The sequence below is a fragment of the Microcebus murinus genome, chromosome 11 (assembly GCF_040939455.1).
Source record: "Microcebus murinus isolate Inina chromosome 11, M.murinus_Inina_mat1.0, whole genome shotgun sequence".
In the NCBI taxonomy this organism is placed as follows: domain Eukaryota; kingdom Metazoa; phylum Chordata; class Mammalia; order Primates; family Cheirogaleidae; genus Microcebus; species Microcebus murinus.
This window is the reverse complement of record NC_134114.1, coordinates 61,449,699-61,470,092: the sequence shown is the minus strand read 5'-3', so window position 1 is coordinate 61,470,092 and position 20,394 is coordinate 61,449,699.

Below are 20,394 nucleotides of genomic sequence, written 5' to 3'. Positions count from 1 at the left end.
AAGAATTAATTAAAAATTAAGAATTACAAAATAATGATGAATTATGTAATAGATTTCTCAATGGGTGTGTGCTGAGGCAAATATTACTCTCCTATAACATATAAGAAAAATATTTTTTATGTAATTTAATTTTATTTTTTGCAATGTTATAGTAAAAGAATCAAATATTTACATAACTCTCATGATGAAATCCAGGAGTCCCATGGACACAACTATTCACCCTCTATGACTACTGCCCACATTTCCCATTGACCAGTATATTTGAAACTTTTTACTGATTTATTGTATTGTTCCATATCTCTATGGAAAATATTATGCCTATATTATGATTTTTTTTATTTTTCAGCTTAAGAGTTATCTATCTCCTATAGAAAAGATAAGATTTTAGCTCTCTTGAACCATGCCCCTTCTCTTTTACCACAGCATTTATATATACACTTTTTATCTTTCTATCATCCCAATATAGTCATATAAAAATTCTGGTTAAACCAATATTCAGTGTTTATATTATTAAGATTATTTAAATTCTTTTCATAACAGAGTCTATAGAAATTGATAATCATTTTTCATACATTATTTTTGTTTCTTTGTTGTCAATAATTGCCTCATTTTGTCTTTGTTTTTATCGCAACTCTTTCTAGCTATATAAATCTCCATTCAACATTCATAGATTATGTGTTCTATTTTCTTACCTTTTTAAAGAAATATCTTCTACCACATTTTTACTTGACCCAATTTAAATGAGTTAATCTCTGGGCCTCTTTTACAGCTGTCATCTTAATATACCTCTCAATCATTGTTTTAGACATTCCCATTCATTATTCTCTGAGGTTGAAGGCTTTATTTCTTGAATGTCAGACTACTATCTTCTCTTGATTCCTCTCTTATTTTAGTGAAGCACATTTTAATATAATTTTGTTACAAAGGATGCATGTGAGATAAAACTTTTGAGATCAAGAATGTTCAGAATTTATCTTTATTCTAGAGTCTCACATATTGATAGTTGATTTGGGTATAAAATTCGAAGTAGAAAATCATTTCCCCTCAGATTTGTTGAAAGAATTTTTCCATTGTATTCAACTTTAAATTATTGCTATTGTAAAGTCTAGTTATCTTCTGTTTCTTGGTTCATTTATACAAAACTCTATAATACTATTTCTTCTTATAAGTTAACAGGATCTTCGTATTGCTCCCAATAATATCAAATGCCACAATGATGTGATGTGAGTCCACTTTTTTCATTCTGCTGGACCGTGGTGAATCCCAATAATTTGAAAATAGCTAATTCTGAAGATTTTGAAATTTTCTTAATTTTGTTTTGTTGATTTACTCTTCTCTGTTTTCCTATACTGTTTTGTTTTTTGTTTGTTTGTTTAATTTAGATGATAAAACACTTGGCTGGTTCTTTCATTCTCCTAATTTCTCACCTAATTTTTTTCTTGTTGTATCTTATCCTTTACTTTCTATATCTCTAATCAACTCTTCTGTTTCAATTTTCTTCTTTATTCTATTACATTTTTTTGCATATCAGTCTTTTTGTTTACTTCATGTTCTTTATTTGATGTAGAATCTTGTTCTTGTTTTATGTTTGGAATAAGTCATTTTATCTTTTGAAGATATATATATTTTTTAGATTTTTTAGAAGTTTTATTCTCTCTGCATAGTCTCTGTTTTTTAAACCATTCTTTATTTGTTTACTATCTTGGTCTTTACTCCACATGTGAGGAACTTGCCTTTCACATTCCAATCATTGGATGGATGACCATTCATATTTATGAGATATTTAAGAGTATGCCAGTATAAGGCTGATTAAATGCTCTGGGCCTTTGTGTGTGATTTAGCAACATAGTCTTCCATGTAGAATAATCTGATTTAAATTTATTTGGAGGACCCACATTTTGATCTTTAGTGCTTTATTTTAGTCTGATCAGATTCCCCAGAGAACATTTGAAAAATGTCCTTCCTGGAGATATATAATTCTAAATGCCAGGGTTTGGGGAACTGACAGAAGTCTGAGAGGTCTTAACAGTTAACATATGAACTTTCACCATGTTTTTGACATGGTACGTTAGCTATTAACTATGTGTGATATCCTTGAAGGCAGAGTTTTTATATTTTATCATCTTCAAAGGAAAACATTTTAATCTGTATGTAAGAGGTTACAGTGTGGATATTTGGAATTCTCCTACAAATTTTGTAGGTGTTTATTTGATTTAGTCAAATATACTTGTCAAAAGCCACATCTGCAATTTTTTCTAGACATGGTATATTAGTCAGTGTTCTCCAGAGAAATAAAACCAACAGGGTGTGTGTGTGTGTGTGCATGTTTGTATATATGTGTGTATGTGTATATAGAGATAGAGAGAGTACTATTTTGAGGAACTGGATCACATGTTTGCAGAGGCTTGGTAAATCCAAAATCTGTAGGGTAGGCCAGCAAATAGAGACCCAGGAAAGAGTTGCAATTCAAGTCCAATGACAGTCTTCTAGCAGAATTCTTTCTTACTCTGGAGAAGTCAATCTTTGTTCTATTAAAGCCTTCAGCTAACTGGATAAGACCCAATCACATTATAGAATGTAATCAGTTTTATTCAAAGTTCACAGGTTTAAATGTTAATCTCATAAAAAAAAACGGTCATAGAAATATGCAAAATGATATTTGACCAAATATTTGAATCATATGGTCCAGCAAAGTTGACACATAAAATTTACCTTTATATTATATATGCCCATCTCTTTTGACTAATTTACAGGTACTTTGACTGTATCAGCCTTCTTTGGGGCCATAAACAATCATTCTAGCAGCTCTTTTGACGAGTTTAAAGGATTAACTATATCTGACCTTAATATTTTTAGTAATCTTAACAAAGTTCTACAGCACAGCTTTGATTTGATATTTACCTTAAGCTTATGTATTACTGGCAGTATCCTGGACTTCATCTTTTTCCTGAAAGTGTTGTAATGAACACAGCATTGATTTGGTAAGAAGCAGCTCACATTTTCTAATGGAATTTGGGACTCTGTGTTATTTCATAATTCTGTTTGCAAACTAATTTTTCTTTTCTGATTTCACCTTTTCTCTTTTTTTTTTTTTTTGGTAATATCTTAACTAGCAACCACCAGCTCATACTTTCAATATTTTGACTTGAAATGTATTCGTGCCTCTCTAAAATTCATTAGGAATATTTTCTGTCTTTCATTATATAACAAAAGACAATTTTATGGAATAGCTTACCATTATATATAGGTTACCATTGTGCCAGCTTTCAAAACAGTTTCCTTAAAATTTTTGAAGGCTCCTATAGCTATTTTATCACTGATCACTCTTCCCCCAATGCTTTTATGATATCACATTACTCTTCTGTGCTAATTTTTACATTATTATCTATTACTATGCATACTATAATTTTTCTATTTCTGTTGTAACAAATTCAATGTGTTGTTAGGGTTGAATTCCTTCTGGAAGCTCATGAGGAGAATCTATTTGAGAGATTGTCCATACTCCCTGGCTCATGGCTGCCTTCCTTACATCTTAAAATGCAGCAAGAGCAGACTGATTACTTCTCAAGCTGCCATCGCTCTGTTTTTCTATAATCAAATCTTTCCCTTTTTAAAAGTGGTCTTCTGATTATGTTGAGCCCACCCAGAAAACCCAGGGTAACCTCTCTATTTTAATGTTAACTGATTAGTAATCTTAATTCCATCTGCAAGCCTTAATTCTCATTTGCTATGTAATGTAACTTATTCACAGGTTCCAGAGATTTAGATGTGAATATCTTTGTTGAGCCATATGCTGCCTACCATACTGTGTAATAAGCAACTGCAAAATCTCGGTGGTTTAGAACAACACACATTTATTTCTAGTTCCCACATATGCTAACTGGCTGGGGTTCAGCTGGGTTTGTTGGTCTTACCTCTAAGCTTCAGGTCAAGTTGAGACATGTTTTATAACCCTCTCATTTTCTTTGGACCAGCAGTTGTCTCAGGCATGTTATTGCAAAAGGCAGAAGCACAAGAGAGCAAGCAAAAGCTCACAAACATGTTTCAAACTTTTACTTGCATCATATCCCAATAGCCAAAGAAAATGGTACAGCAAAGCCTGGCATGTTTGGAGTAGAAAAATATACTTCCCATGAAGGTGTGGGGAAGAAGCATTGAATATTTGATAAGTGCATATAATTTTTAATTTATACTTTGTATGTGTATTATTTATACTTAATATATACTTTATAGATTTCAGATATTTAATATATAATATATATTTTATATACTGATATACTGAATATATATTTATATATTCAATATGTATATATTCTACTTTACTTACTAAACAAGGAATTACAGAAAATGGAAACAAACATCTTACAACTCCCCATTCACTCAACCTACATCTATGAATGCTATTCAAATACATAGTGTCTATTCCATGCATTAGAAAAAATGTTAATTTATATCTTATTTATCTCTTAGTCTCAGGTTAAAATATTTTAAGCAAATAGTAAAGCCAAAAACACTTTTTAAAAATAAGTTATCAAGCATCCATCATATCAATTACCATGTACACATAAAACTATTTCAATTCTTTTTGAAAAATATGATAAGGTCCATAAATAGGTTCGTAAAAGCATAGTTAAGTGGTCAGACTCCTGAGAAATTGTCCATTTTTGAAAGATTATAGAGTCGAGTTTACTTGTGGGGATAGCATCTCTCAAATAAATGGTGATATGGAAGTATGATGTCAGTGCACCTATAATACTTCAAAGTCAAGACAAGATTATTCATGACAAATGTTTATTTTTGTAGTCCATTTCACTGAATGCCATCAATTCATACTACAATGATCTACTTTAAACCACCTCTCAAGTCTTTAATTATAATCGTTTTATTTCTGCAGATAAAACATAAAGTGACTGTTAGAGAAAATAAGACTCTCTAAATGAAATGAATTTCTAAGGCAAAGATTATGATTAGAATTTTTTTCCAAAAGACTGTGCCCTAACTGGACTTCTGAGTTGTGTTACTTGATTCCATTATATACTGAAAGTTAACAATTTAATAACTTTCCATGAGTTAGTATTTACCTATATGTACCTACTGTTTACCTATCTTGCTGCTCAACGGAACAGAAAAATACATGGTAAATAATGATTTCTGCCATCTTCATGGGATCTAAATGAGCATTTGATAATTGCTTCTTTGAAAAAGTCACTTCAATGAGAAGTATTATTGGGCATATCCAATCTACAATTTAGGTAATATTTTGAAAAGTTGAAATGTGATTGATTTTTATTTTATTACCATTAAGCAAACACATACCTCTATAATTATACTTTTCATTATTTTTTTACTTTTAAATCATCTCAAATTTACAGAAGAGCTGCAAATACAATATAAAGAAGTTTGTCTTTTTCTGAGGCATTTCAGTGTAAGTACACTCTCTCCAGTATAGACAGCAGCCTTATTACCTGGCTTGGGCTTTGCTTTTTTATGCTCAGCTTTCCCTCACCTGGAAAACCAGTTTTGTTCTGTCCACTTAATTGCCTTTGGAAGCAATTACCCAGGAAAGGAAGAGGTAGGAACAGCATTAATTATACTTCTGGATTTCTTTTGTAGGCATGTTGGTTAGGCAGTACATACTGTGTGATTAGTAGAATCTTGGAAAGCATTATTCCAGAAAATGACAATTTAAAAAATCTTTGTTTTGTCTTATGTATTTTAATCTCTACCTCTGAAAGTTCTCCTATAAAAATGCCACATCTCACAAATAACAAAATTAGCGACCTAACAGCATGACTCAATCATATCTACTATTTGACTGCTATATATTTTTATTTTAGTGAAGTATTTTAAAATAATATTTTAGATATTTGCAAATAATATAAAATGGTAAAGTCTATACAATTGAAGATATTTTGAATGCATATTTCAATTAGTCTATGTCCAAACATCTGAAGATAATTTTCATGTATTTTATTACAATTTTCAATTGCACTTAGTCATGGCTGTTTTTATTATATTATTCTTTTTGTTTATTTTTAGTTTTTCATTTTACAGGCTAATCTTTAAAAAATAATTAATATTAAAAGGTGGTAGGCCTCCAGCCAAAAATAAATACATGGGGAGAAAAGACAGCCTATTCCAAAACAAAAATATTTCTGTCTTCATTTCTGGAAAAATGGTCTGTTTCTGTAATGCCAGGGGCAAGGTTTAAGCATGCTATTAGTACTAAGTGCATTTTCTAGGAGGAAACCACAAAGTACCTTTGTGAATCAATACATTCTGAAAAACAAAAGTTTAAACCTACCCCAAGATAACTTCATTTTCAAAGCCAAAGGACAGTGGAGAATAATAGTTACTAGAAACTTTTTCTTTCTCTCTATTCAGGATGACCCTGAATTCTCTCATCCTGAAGACAAAAGACTTAGATACATGGAACATGCAATTGAATAACAGCTCAGTAATCCTGAGACAGAGACCATGGCCATGGAAACTGCCACGATGGTGGAAAAATATCTGCCTTCTCTGTAATCCATTCCAGAGTTTTTGCAAAGATTTTTCCACTGTGGTGTAAGTGTTACATTTAGAAAATTTTTCTTCCATTTTCTACTGAGTCTCTTCTAATAATATATTTGCATGTCATAATTTCAATAAATGCAATAAGCACATGTGTTTTGAAAATATTTTTCCTTCAATGATTTTTATTTAAGGCAATCAAATAATATATTTAATATTTAACTCTGGGCAAACTGTACATGTCAATTTTTCTTGTTATGTTATGGAAAAGACATAGGAGAGGACAGATTACTTTAGTTTGGAATCATACAGCTGCTAAGAATATGGATTTTGTATATTTTGATTTAACCATTATCTCTTAGTCATTCATTTAACAGGTCAACCTTTATTAAATAACTGCCATCTGCCATAAAATTGCAAAATGTTGGACCCAGGATCACAGTGATAAATGAGATTGCATATGGGCCTTAGAGATATTCAGAGTCTAATGGGTGCCTACATAGAGCAGCTTTCAAAATGTTTGGAAAATTGAAAGTGAAAGTCATTTTACCATGTTCTGTTAATATCCATGAGAAAAGAACATTTGCTTTAGAAAGAAGTAAATTGTGAGAGTCAATGTACCTATAAAACATTGATTAAATATTAATAGGTTTCTATGATACATTGAAAACAAGTAGAAGTGGGAATCAACATTTCATGTATTAAATTATCTAAAGACATAGAATCTTCACAAAGGAGGGTTATAAATTCCTTCAATATAGAGTCCTCTGTCTTAAGCTAAGTCACTACATTCCAGCAGTCAAAGAATTAGAGGATTAATCCAATATATGATGACTGAAATCTTGACTCATTCTAAGTCTCTTCTATTTCCTTAATTGAGGAGGTTTTGAAATATCTAATTTAACAAGATAATTGCCTTCACTCTGCGCTTTACTTTTCCTTTGTAGACATTCTGCACAACTGTCTGAGATAATGGTATACTTCATTATATGTTTTATTCATTTAAAAATACTGACTAAATATATACTTCAAACAAGTAATAAAACTGTTCACATTCCATTTGGCTGATGGATAGCCTCTCTTTCATTTTTGCTTTAGTGCGTCTCAGTAGAGTTACATGTTTATAGTGTCATTTTAAAAATCAATAAATTCTGAGCTGATTTTCAACTTCTGTAACTTCTTGTGCCCTCTTATATGATCTAGTAAGAGCAAGAAAATGTATCAGTTATCTATTGCTGTGAAACAAACCACTTGAAGAAGTTTTGGTGGCTGAAAACAACAATAATTTACTATTTCACACAATTCTGTGGTTGGTTAAGCAGTTCCTCTGTTGGGTTTGCTTGGGCTCATTCGTGTGGCTGCATAAAGCTGGAGGTTGGGTGGGCTGGATGGTCCAAATGACCTCAACTACATGTCTAGAAGTTGGTGCTACTTCTCAGCCTGTGTATTTTGGTTTTCCTCCCATTGGCCTCTTGTTCTCAAGTAGGTATGACTGGACTTCATCCCAACATTGTAGCCTCAGGGTTCCAAGATGTAACAAGAGAAAGAACCAAGGCTTCTTGTGACCAGGGACATGAACCTAGGAAGGTGTTTTTTATTGGTGAACATTATTAAAATTTTCTATTAGAATATAGATTAATCATATAATTCCAAGTATGAAAATAACTTTAGGAAACATAAATGTCATAAATTCATATGATTTAAATATACATTTAGGACAAGTCAAATTATAGATTTAACATGTGCATTTCAAACTAAAAAGTTTATTTTGCCAAGTGCAGAGTTTGCGTGTACCAGTTAAAACACGGGTACTCAATTAATTACCTTTTGAAAAAAGTCATCATAAAATAAACTCATGGAGTCCAATACGGAAAGCTCTATGAGATCAGGGAGCTGTTTGTTTTGTTGTTGTTGTTGTTGAATTTGTTTTTGTTGTTATAATTTTTGAAACCACTGTTTCTTCAGCACCGACCAACCTGACACACAGGATGGATTGAATTGACATAATAAATATAGTAGGCATTTTAGTTGTCTTGTTGTTAAACATATAGTATGCATTGAGTTGTTATAATAAATATAATGAATGTGCTAAAACTTGAAAGACATATACAAAGACATGCATTGGATTTATTGGCATTGTCACTGAGAAAGAATAATCTAAGAAACTAGTTAAAATCTTATCATTGTTTTAACGAATTCAATTTTAGAACATAACCATTTACTGTGAGATTTTCTGTTTTGCTTTGGTCTGGTTTTGTTCATTGTTTGTTAGCTTGTAATCTTACTTGAAGGTTGAATTCACTTGTTTTAGAAATGAGAATACTGAAGCCCAGAGAAATTTAATTAATCATCCAGTATTAAACATTTCAGGAACAATAGCAATTTAATCCAAACTCTTAGTATGTTTATCTTATGGGAAAGCTATGTGTCCGTAATTTCCCTACATGAGTCACTCCTGACATCTGACCTCCTTCACGTAATAAAAGGAAATAAAAGATATGTCCTACAAGCAATATATGTAATGATATATATATATCAAAAGGTATATAAATATGTTTTTTATTGTATTTATTTTTGTTACCATTTTTAAACTATTATTTTTATTGACAGACTGACTTTCCCTAGAAAGAATAGTTAATTAAATAGGCATGCATTGCAATTCTGTTTTATTAAATTTCTTTTCTCTAAATCCAATCATATCTATAAAAAGTTTTCATATTCATTCAATAATCCAACTGTAAAACACATGTGCTCAACCTAGAAAGACATACATTGGATTTATTGGCCTTGCCATTATGGAAGAAAAACCTAATAAATTAGTTAAAAACTTATAATTGCTTTAACTGATTCCATTATAGAACATAACTGTTATTTTAACTCTAACACAATATTAGGTTAAATGTCTATGAGAATGATAGTTTTGAAGATCATAGCATAGGCAAACATAAAGTGATTTAATTACTTCCAAGTATTATATCAATAGTTGATTTTTGAAATACCTGTTAAACAGCATTATATTTTAATATTGCAAATTACTTTTACTCTCATAGCAAAGACTTTTTCAAAGTTCTTATTATCTAAGGATCATTTTTAAAACTATTTTTTGTCATGCTTTCCTTGGAATAATTTGAATAAGGGAATTTTTCATATTTCATGTAAGTGATGGAGCATGTTTAAATATATCAATCTTTTCATGAAGAGCTGTGTGACAAAGAACACACCATTTCTTTGGCAGCTTTGGACAGCTCTGAATATTAAAATGGCCTTTATATTGCAGGCTAAAATCTGTTTCCTGGTAACTTCCACTCAGTATTTCCCATCTAAACACTTCCTAGAATGATCTGTCCACAATGGACAGCTCTTTTAATCCCATCAAGTACTTCTTTCTACTCTATGTGGAAAGGGTAGTCTTGGTGCCAGTGGTTATTCTGGTGGTTTTTGCAAACCCCTGTGATGGAACCTTATCATGATTCCCTGGATGCCTTTTGCTCTCGCTATAAACTTTGATGGTTTCTCTGAGATGTTCTTATATATATTTTTTATTCTAATGAGATAAGTACACTCCTGAGGTGAAGGTTAGGGCCTGAGAGAATTTATCACAGTTATTCTAATCTTGTATTGCTCAACAAGAAATTTTACACTAGCTTCCTCTCCAAGAATAGTGTATCAGTAAATATTTCAAATATTAATTCATAATGATTAAAGAACCTTCTCTGAAAGTAAAAAATATTATTTTATTTGTATTTTTAAATAAGACAGTGAAATATATATTTTAGATAAATCATCTTGAAGTAATTAAAATAAAAAATTAAGTTTCTTTAAGTGATTATGAAACTTAATGAAATAAATGCCCAAATAAGTACTCTTTTAGAATGTAAAAGGTCAAATATATATTATGGAAATTTAGACAAGAACATGGCTGACAGAATGCCTTTGCCACACCCATTTCTTAGATTACCCAATAAAATTTCCCTTTCCACTATAATAAAAAATCAGATTTTTCAAATAAAGGAGGTGAATAAATAACAGTTAAATGGGATATTAAGAATCGGCATCTTGTATTTTACAAAAAATTTCTTAAAGAGTCATCTAAGATAGAATACTGAAAGCAGTCATCTCATCAGTATTCATAAGAAGCTGAGAGGTTGATCAGTTTTAGTCCTGAGCAAGATAATATGATAAGATTGAAAGAGATTCAATAAGCCAATCTGATCAAAACCTGGTATACACTAGGTTCTTCACACATGTAATCTCCAAAATTTAAAGAGTTCACAATACTTTTATGTAGATTTTATTCAAACATTTAAAAGATGGGTAAAATGTGGCTCAGAGAGCTTAACTAACTAACATGGTCAAAGTTACATAGCTAATAAAATGTGAGAAAGATAGGTTATTTGACTCAAAGACTATATTCACTTCTTGACACCACAAGCCAAGTCATTGTTTTTCCAGACCCATAGGAAGGAAAATCCAAGGAGTCCTGGGCTCATTTGTGGTTGCTTTAGCAATGCAGCTTAACAACAAAAGCAAAAGACTATGAGTCAGGCGATCTAGTCTTAAATTTTCCCTCAATTAGCTGTAGGAATTCAGGTGAGTCATTTTGCATCATGGTATCCAATTTGTCATATTTATGAAATATAATGTTTAAACTAGATGATCCCTAAGACTCATTTCAGATTTGACATTCTGTGGTTTCCTCACATAACTCTTTAAGTTACTTTTTCCTTTCAAATCAAGAGTTATATAGATTTAGATAATTGTATTTATCTTTTATGTCAGTTATTATCAATATTTGGAAACATGGTAGGTTATACTCTGCAAGATATCGGTAATAACTTGCAATAAACCTTTTAAAGTTTTCTTATGCTGATATCAAGTGTTATATTTCAAAATGAGTGATGGGTGACTGAAGGTCTTTTGATACTATTACTGTAATTCTCTTATTTAGAAATTGCAAGGTCCTTTGGCTCATGTGTACAGTTAAAGCTCTGGAGCATAGAAGCAGTGTTCCATTTTATGTGTTTTAAGTAATTCAGTGGTTTTGCCATTAGGAAAAATAAAAGCTGACATTTAGTTAAAAGTAACAATATAACATAAAATCTGAAAATTAAAAAAATGGAGGGATGTCCACCTAAAATATATGTGTAAATGTATAATCACACACACACACACAGGCCAAACTTTTTAGGACTGAAATGCTATATTTTGCATACAATTTAAAGAAATAAAGCTAACTTACTCAAACTGTTTTAACACTATTTTTTATGTCATTGAAACTGTCTGTTACTTTCAAATGAAAAGTGAGGAAATTTTCTAGTCCCTCTTTCTATCATTATTTATTTCTAAATTACATTTTTTTATTTTACAAAACAGAAAATGCAGCCAAGGAAAAAGAAAAGTTGCCTTCAACCCCATAATATAAATATAACCAATTTTTTAATCTCTTGGTATATATCCTTCCAAACTTTCTCTAAGAATTTGCATACATAAATATAATCATACTACATATACTCCTTTAACCTAGTTTATTTTGTTCAATATTTGACTGAACAAATACTAGTTATATTAATAATATTCAATGCCTTAAAAGTATTTGTATGTGGGTTATTCAATTAATTCGTATTATTCATCATTTAGTGGTTTTCCCATTTTTTTTTTTGATATTAACAATGTACCATAAACATGTATACATCCTGACAGAGCAAGATGGCGGACGAATAACACCGCCAGACAGAGGGTCTCTGCAGAAAAGACCGATTCTAGCAGAAACTAGAGGAAAGAAGCAAGAAGACGAGCATACAGCGGACAAGGGCCGGAAGGAGGGGTACCTGAGACCCCGGGAGACTCCACAGGAGGAGGCTGCGGAGGAGAACTGGAGGCTGAGACCACCGGAGCAGCCCGGAGACCAGCAGCAAGGGTAGGTGGATCTGCTGTTTCCCCTCCCCTGCATTCGGGACTGCTGGTGGGCTCCCCAGCGAGTGGAGAGACCTGCGGACACCAGCCCAGAGACTGCCGCTGCCTGCCAACGGTGAGCCTGTAGCAGACGTGGCACCAGGTTCCCAACTTCCTCCGGGCACCTCCGTTTGCACAGACCGGAGCCGCGTGGCAGGCGCCATATTGCCTCCTCCCCCCCTCCGCCGACCCTACCCGCGGCTGCCCAGAGAGACAATACAGTCACCAGTGGGAGGCACCTCCAGGGAACGAGACCTTCCCGTTTGGGACCCCGCCCGCCCTCCCAGGTGCTGCTGGCACCGTGTTCCCAGGAAAACGGTGCCGACTCAGAGGCTGAGAGACATAGACCCAGCTTGGGCTCCCTGTGGGTGAATTGGGACCGGAAATCCTCTCCCTGGTGGGAATACAGTTTGAACTCTGGGACCCAGAGGTCGGACCTGCAGACCAGATCCCCTGCACCGAGGGCTAGCATTGCCCGGGGCACAGAAGGGTTATACGTGAACAGCCTACTGAGGTCTGTGTGCCTCCAGGGGCGGATCGGCGTCCTAGAGGGCAACCCTCCTCCTAGGAGGAGGCTGTGCGCCCAACCCAGGTGGCATTCCTGTGCAGGGAACCTCCCCGCCGGCATCACAGTCCGGGGAGGCCTGGTAGCTTGTGGTCTGGCCTGCTGGCAGAGGCCCAGGAGTAGCTGCGGAGTTGGGGAGGGTGGAAAGAAGCAAGGCCTGCTGCAGACTGTGGGTCTCAGACAGCCCCACCCCCACACCCAGACTTTCTGGCTGAGCGGGACCATTTCAGCCCCGCCCTGACAGCAGAGAACAGAATTTTGACCCCTGCTAACGGCCTGAGGGCAGGCTTACCCAACCCAGCTCCGCCCAGAACAAGAGCTGATAACAGGACTCAAAATCAACACCATAGCCTGTTCCTCCAAGCAAACGCCACCTACTGACAGGGACGGCATCTTGCACAGCCTTTCCACGGCACCCACTGACTCAATATACAGGGAGTGGTCCAATTTCACCCACAGGCACCACCTAACGCCTCAGAAACTAAACAAGGTGTGTGAATACCCAAACAATAACCTAAGGAAAGAAACAACAACTGATCGACATGGGAAGAAATCAGCGAAAGAACTCAGGAAATATGAAGAACCAAACGGAAAACACACCCCCAAAGAGGAGCACCAGCCCCCTAGAAACGGACACCGACCAAAATCAGGCAACCAATATGACAGAAGAGGAATTTCATATGTGGAACATAAGAACACTCACCCAGCTGCAACAACAACTCAACAACCAGCACCAAGAAAAGACAAAAAATCTCCAGGATATGAGAAAAGAAATAGACACATTGAAGAAAAGTGTAACCGAACTCCTGGAAATGAAGAATCAATTCAAGGAACTACAAAATACAGTGGAAAGTCTCAAGAACAGGGTAGATGAAGCAGAAGAAAGAATCTCAGAGCTTGAAGATAACACCCTCCAATTAAATAAATCAGTCACAGAAATAGAGCAGAGAAACAAGAGAAAAGAGCAAAGTCTACAAGAGCTGTGGGATTATGTGAAGAAACCTAATGTGAGGGTCATAGGGTTACAGGAAGGGGAAGAAGACAACACTCAAGGATTGGACAAGCTGTTTGAAGATATAATAGAGGAAAATTTCCCAGGCCTTGCTCAAAATCTTGATATACAAGTTCAAGAAGCTCAGAGGACCCCTGGGAGATTCAACGCAAACAGGAAGACGTCACGACATGCAGTCATCAGACTGACCAAAGTATCAACTAAAGAGGCCCTTCTAAGAGCTGTAAGACAAAAGAAGCAAGTAACATCCAAGGGAAAGCCAATTCGAATAACATCAGACTTCTCTAATGAGACTTTACAAGCAAGGAGAGACTGGGGCCCCATTCTCACTCTTTTGAAACAAAACAATGCCCAGCCTAGAATATTATTCCCTGCAAAACTAAGCTTCGTATATGAAGGAGAAATAAAAACATTCTCAGACAAGCAAAGGCTCAGAGAATTCACCAAGACAAGACCAGCCCTACAAGAAGTACTTAAAACAGCGTTATGCACGGAACATCATAATAATAACCCACGAATATAAAAACAACCAAAACCCAAAGATATTAAAGGCCAGATATTACAATGGCTCAAGACAGAAATCATAGCAACAACATCCAACCCAACAGAATGATCAGTAATCTACCTTACCTATCAGTTCTCTCAATAAATGTGAATGGCTTAAACTCTCCACTCAAGAGACATAGGCTGGCTGAATGGATAAGAAAATACAGGCCAAGTATATGCTGTCTTCAGGAAACACATCTAACCTGCAAGGATGCATATAGACTAAAAATAAAAGGGTGGAGATCAATACTCCAAGCAAATAGAAGCCAAAAGAAGGCTGGTGTGGCAGTTCTAATTTCAGACGATTTAGTTTTTAAACCAACAAAAGTAGTAAAAGACAAAGAGGGTCATTATATAATGGTGAAGGGCACAGTCCAACAAGAAGAGATAACAATTTTAAATATATATGCACCCAACTTAGGTGCACCCAGATTCATAAAGCAAACCTTACTGGAGCTAAGCAAATGGATTAATAGCAACTCCATAATTGCAGGAGATTTCAACACCCCACTGACGGCACGAGACAGATCCTCCAAACAGAAAATTAATAAAGAAATAATGGACTTAAACAAAACTCTAGAACAATTGGGTCTGACAGACATCTACAGAACATTCTACCCAAAATCCACTGAATATACGTTCTTCTCATCAGCTCACGGGACATTCTCTAAGATTGACCATATCCTAGGACACAAAGAAAATCTCAAGAAATTTAAAAAAATAGAAATCATACCATGTACCTTCTCAGATCACAGTGGAATAAAACTAGAAATCAACCCTAACAGAAACTCACATTTCTACACAAAAACGTGGAAATTAAACAACCTCCTACTAAATGATTACTTCGTAAATGAAGAAATCAAGACGGAAATAAAAAACTTCTATGAAGAAAACGACAATGGAGAGACAAGTTATCAACTCCTCTGGGACACAGCTAAAGCAGTTCTGAGAGGAAAGTTTATCTCCATAAATGCCTATAACCAAAAGACAAGAAGATCACAAATAGACAATCTAATGAAACGACTCAAAGAGCTGGAAAAAGAAGAACAGACCAACCCCAAACCCAGCAGAAGAAGTGAAATCAACAAGATCAAATCAGAACTAAACGAAATTGAAAACAGGAAAGCTATTCAGGAGATTAATAAAACAAAAAGTTGGTTCTTTGAAAAAATAAACAAAATTGACACGCCATTGGCTAAGCTAACGAAAAGCAGAAAAGAGAAATCTCTAATAAGCTCCATCAGGAATAAAAAAGGAGATATCACAACAGATCCCAAAGAGATACAAGATACAATTTATGAATACTACAAAAACCTTTATGCACACAAACTGGAAAATGTGGAGGAAATGGACAAATTTCTAGAAACACACAGCCTCCCTAGGCTCAACCAGGAAGAAATAGATTCCCTGAACAGACCAATCTCAACAGCTGAAATAGAAACAGCAATTAAAAATCTCCCTAAATAAAAACTATTATCTTTGAGAAAAAAAAAAAAAAAAAATCTCCCTAAAAAGAAAAGTCCCGGTCCAGATGGCTTCACACCTGAATTTTACCATACTTACAAAGAAGAACTAGTACCTATCTTGCAGAAACTATTCCACAACATCGAGAAGAACGGAAACCTCCCCGACACCTTTTATGAAGCGAATATTACTCTGATACCAAAACCAGGAAAGGATGCAACAAAAAAAGAAAACTACAGACCAATATCCCTAATGAATATAGATGCAAAAATTTTCAACAAAATCTTAGCTAACCGAATCCAGACACTTATCAAAAAAATAATCCACCACGACCAAGTGGGCTTCATCCCAGGGATGCAGGGATGGTTCAACATACGTAAATCTATAAATGCAATTCACCACATAAACAGAAGCAAAAACAAAGACCACATGATTCTTTCAATAGATGCAGAAAAAGCTTTTGACAAAATTCAACACCCTTTCATGATACGAACACTTAAGAAAATAGGCATAGAAGGGACATACCTAAAAATGATACAAGCCATATATGACAGACCCATAGCCAACATCATACTGAATGGGGAAAGATTGAAATCATTCCCACTTAGAACTGGAACCAAGGCCGGGCGCGGTGGCTCACGCCTGTAATCCTAGCACTCTGGGAGGCCGAGGCGGGCGGATTGCTCAAGGTCAGGAGTTCAAAACCAGCCTGAGCGAGACCCCGTCTCTACCATAAAAATAGAAAGAAATTAATTGGCCAACTAATATATATAATATAAAAATCAGCCGGGCATGGTGGCTCGTGCCTGTAGTCCCAGCTACTCGGGAGGCTGAGGCAGGAGGATCGCTTGAGCCCAGGAGTTTGAGGTTGCTGTGAGCTAGGCTGACGCCACGGCACTCACTCTAGCCTAGGCAAGAAAGCGAGACTCTGTCTCAAAAAAAAAATTAAAAAAAAAAAAAAAAAAAAGAACTGGAACCAGACAAGGCTGCCCACTATCTCCACTTCTGTTCAACGTAGTGCTGGAAGTCTTGGCTACAGCAATCAGACAGGAAAATGGAATCAAAGGTATCCAAATAGGGGCAGAAGAGATTAAACTTTCACTGTTTGCTGATGATATGATATTGTATCTAGAAAACCCCAAGGATTCAACCAAGAAACTCCTGGAACTGATCAATGAATTTAGTAAAGTCTCAGGATACAAAATCAATACACAGAAATCAGAGGCATTCATATACGCCGACAACAATCTAATTGAGAACCAAATCAAAGACTCAATTCCCTTCACAATAGCAACAAAGAAATTAAAGTACCTAGGAATATATTTAACCAAAGAGGTAAAAGACCTCTACAGGGAGAACTATGAAACACTGAGGAAGGAAATAGCAGGGGATGTAAACAGATGGAAATCCATACCATGCTCGTGGATCGGCAGACTCAATATCATCAAAATGTCTATACTACCCAAACTGATCTACAGATTCAATGCAATACCTATTAAAATCCCATCAGCATTCTTCACAGATATAGAAAAAATAATTTTACGCTTCGTATGGAACCAAAGAAGACCCCGAATATCAAGAGCAATTCTAGGCAACAAAAACAAAATGGGAGGCATTAATATGCCAGATATCAAACTATACTACAAAGCTGTAGTAATTAAAACAATATGGTATTGGCACAAAAACAGGAATATTGACCAGTGGAACAGATGTGAGAATCCTGATATAAAACCATCCTCATATAGCCATCTCATCTTTGACAAAGCAGACAAAAACATACGCTGGGGAAAAGAATCTCTCTTCAATAAATGGTGCTGGGAAAACTGGATAGCCACCTGTAGAAGGCTAAAACAGGACCCACACCTTTCACCTCTCACAAAAACCAACTCACGCTGGATAACAGACTTAAACCTAAGATATGAAACTATTAGAACTCTAGAGGAAAAAGTTGGAAACACTCTCCTAGACATCGGCCTGGGCAAAGAGTTTATGAAGAAGTCCCCAAAGGCAATCACAGCAGCAACAAAAATAAATAAATGGGACATGATCAAGCTACAAAGCTTCTGCACAGCCAAAGAAATAGTCATGAAAGTAAACAGACAACCTACAGAATGGGAGAAAATTTTTGCATCCTATGCATCCAATAAGGGACTGATAACTAGAATATACTTAGAACTCACGAAAATTAGGAAGAAAAAATCAAATAACCCCATTAAAAAGTGGGCAAAAGACTTGAACAGAAATTTTTCTAAAGAAGACAGAAGAATGGCCAACAAACATATGAAGAAATGCTCAACATCTCTAATCATCAGGGAAATGCAAATCAAAACCACAATGAGATATCACTTAACCCCAGTGAGAATGGCCTTTATCAAAAAATCTCCAAACAATAAATGCTGGCGTGGTTGCGGAGAGAGAGGAACACTCCTACACTGCTGGTGGGACTGCAAACTAGTTCAACCTCTGTGGAAAGCAATATGGAGATACCTTAAAGCGATACAAGTGAATCTACCATTTGATCCAGCAATCCCATTGCTGGGCATCTACCCAAATGATCCAGTGACACTCTACAAAAAAGACACCTGCACTCGAATGTTTATAGCAGCACAATTCATAATTGCAAGGCTGTGAAAACAGCCCAAGTGCCCATCAATCCAAGAATGGATTAATAAAATGTGGTATATGTATACCATGGAGTACTATTCAGCTCTAAGAAACAATGGTGATATAGCACATCTTATATTTTCCTGGTTAGAGCTGGAACCCATACTACTAAGTGAAGTATCCCAAGAATGGAAAAACAAGCACCAGATATATTCTCCAGCAAACTGGTATTAACTGACTAGCACCTAAGTGGACACATAGGTACTACAGTAATAGGGTATTGGGCAGGTGGGAGGGGGGAGGGGGGAGGGGGGTGGGTATATACATACATAATGAGTGAGATGTGCACCATCTGGGGGATGGTCATGATGGAGACTCAGACTTTTGGGGGGAGGGGGGAAATGGGCATTTATTGAATCCTTAAAATCTGTACCCCCATAATATGCCAAAATAAAAAAATATATATATATATAAAAAAAAAAAACATGTATACATCCATCTTTGCTTGACCAATGCTTCCCTTAGGATAAATTTCAAGGCATGAATTTATTAAGTGAAATGGTAAAGCAGTTATAAATGTGTTGATATTCACTGTTAAATTTGCCTACAGAGTCTTTAGCATTTTACATTTGTGCTTATTTCCCTACACTCTTCTGAACACTGATGTCTTCTGCTTTAAATAATAAATACTTTGACCAGGTTATCAAATTTTATATATATATATTTCATACAAAACATACAACTATCTGAATTATAAAAGTATTAAAAATGAAACCCCACAATTTCCCAACTGATATTTATCTTACCCCATGTAATGGAAGCCTACTGTTTTTTGATCATCTAAAAACCATTTTCTTTCTTTGATTTTTATTTTTGAAGTGGCCTGCCCCACTTTCAGTCCACTTGCCTTGCTGGAGCTGGTTCGATCCCCTATTTCAGAGGTGTATATGTGACTCAGGCTTCAGCCATGCAGTGCATTCTATTTTCCTATCAACAGAGGTTGGTTTAGAGATAAACATGCTCCTAGATTTGAAGCATTGATTCAGACCTGTTTAATTTTAAATTTAGAAAAGAACAGATATTTGTATATACTAAAATCCCGGAATGATAAGAGGCTGAAACTTCGATAGCCTTTTATGCACCATGATAAGACACGTTTGTCTGACTGGAGCCAACACAGAGGCAGGTAGAACCAAGAGAAAGAAGTCAGCACCTGTATTAATCTTTGATGTTCTGAATAGTCATATCTGAATTGTGAAAGATCTCTAGATTTATTCACTTAAACAATATTTCTCATATGGATTAAAGTTTTGGTTACATGCAATTCAAGAGGTCAATGCTAAATGATATATGTTCAAATAAATTATTGAAATTTCAGTAGCTTAGTCTACACCAAATAATTTCAGTAATAGATTTATTTCTGCATTTTTCAGAATTTAGCTTTTCCTTCTTATTTCTTTCTATATTCACTCTATATGTCTAACCATGTTATAGACATGTATATTTGTGTCACACACTGTCCTATGTCCTCTCTCATGTACGGACACTAAAACAGTTATATTTTATTTCCAATAAAAACACATAAACAAATAAGTAACAAAAGGACAACAGCAAAATCCTCAATATTTTTTGCTGAAGTACATTTTATTAAATTTTCTTAATTATCTTTAAGTATTATAGTTCCTCTACCTCTACACAGACTATGAGCTTTTAGGGGCAGGTTGTCATTCCTATATTT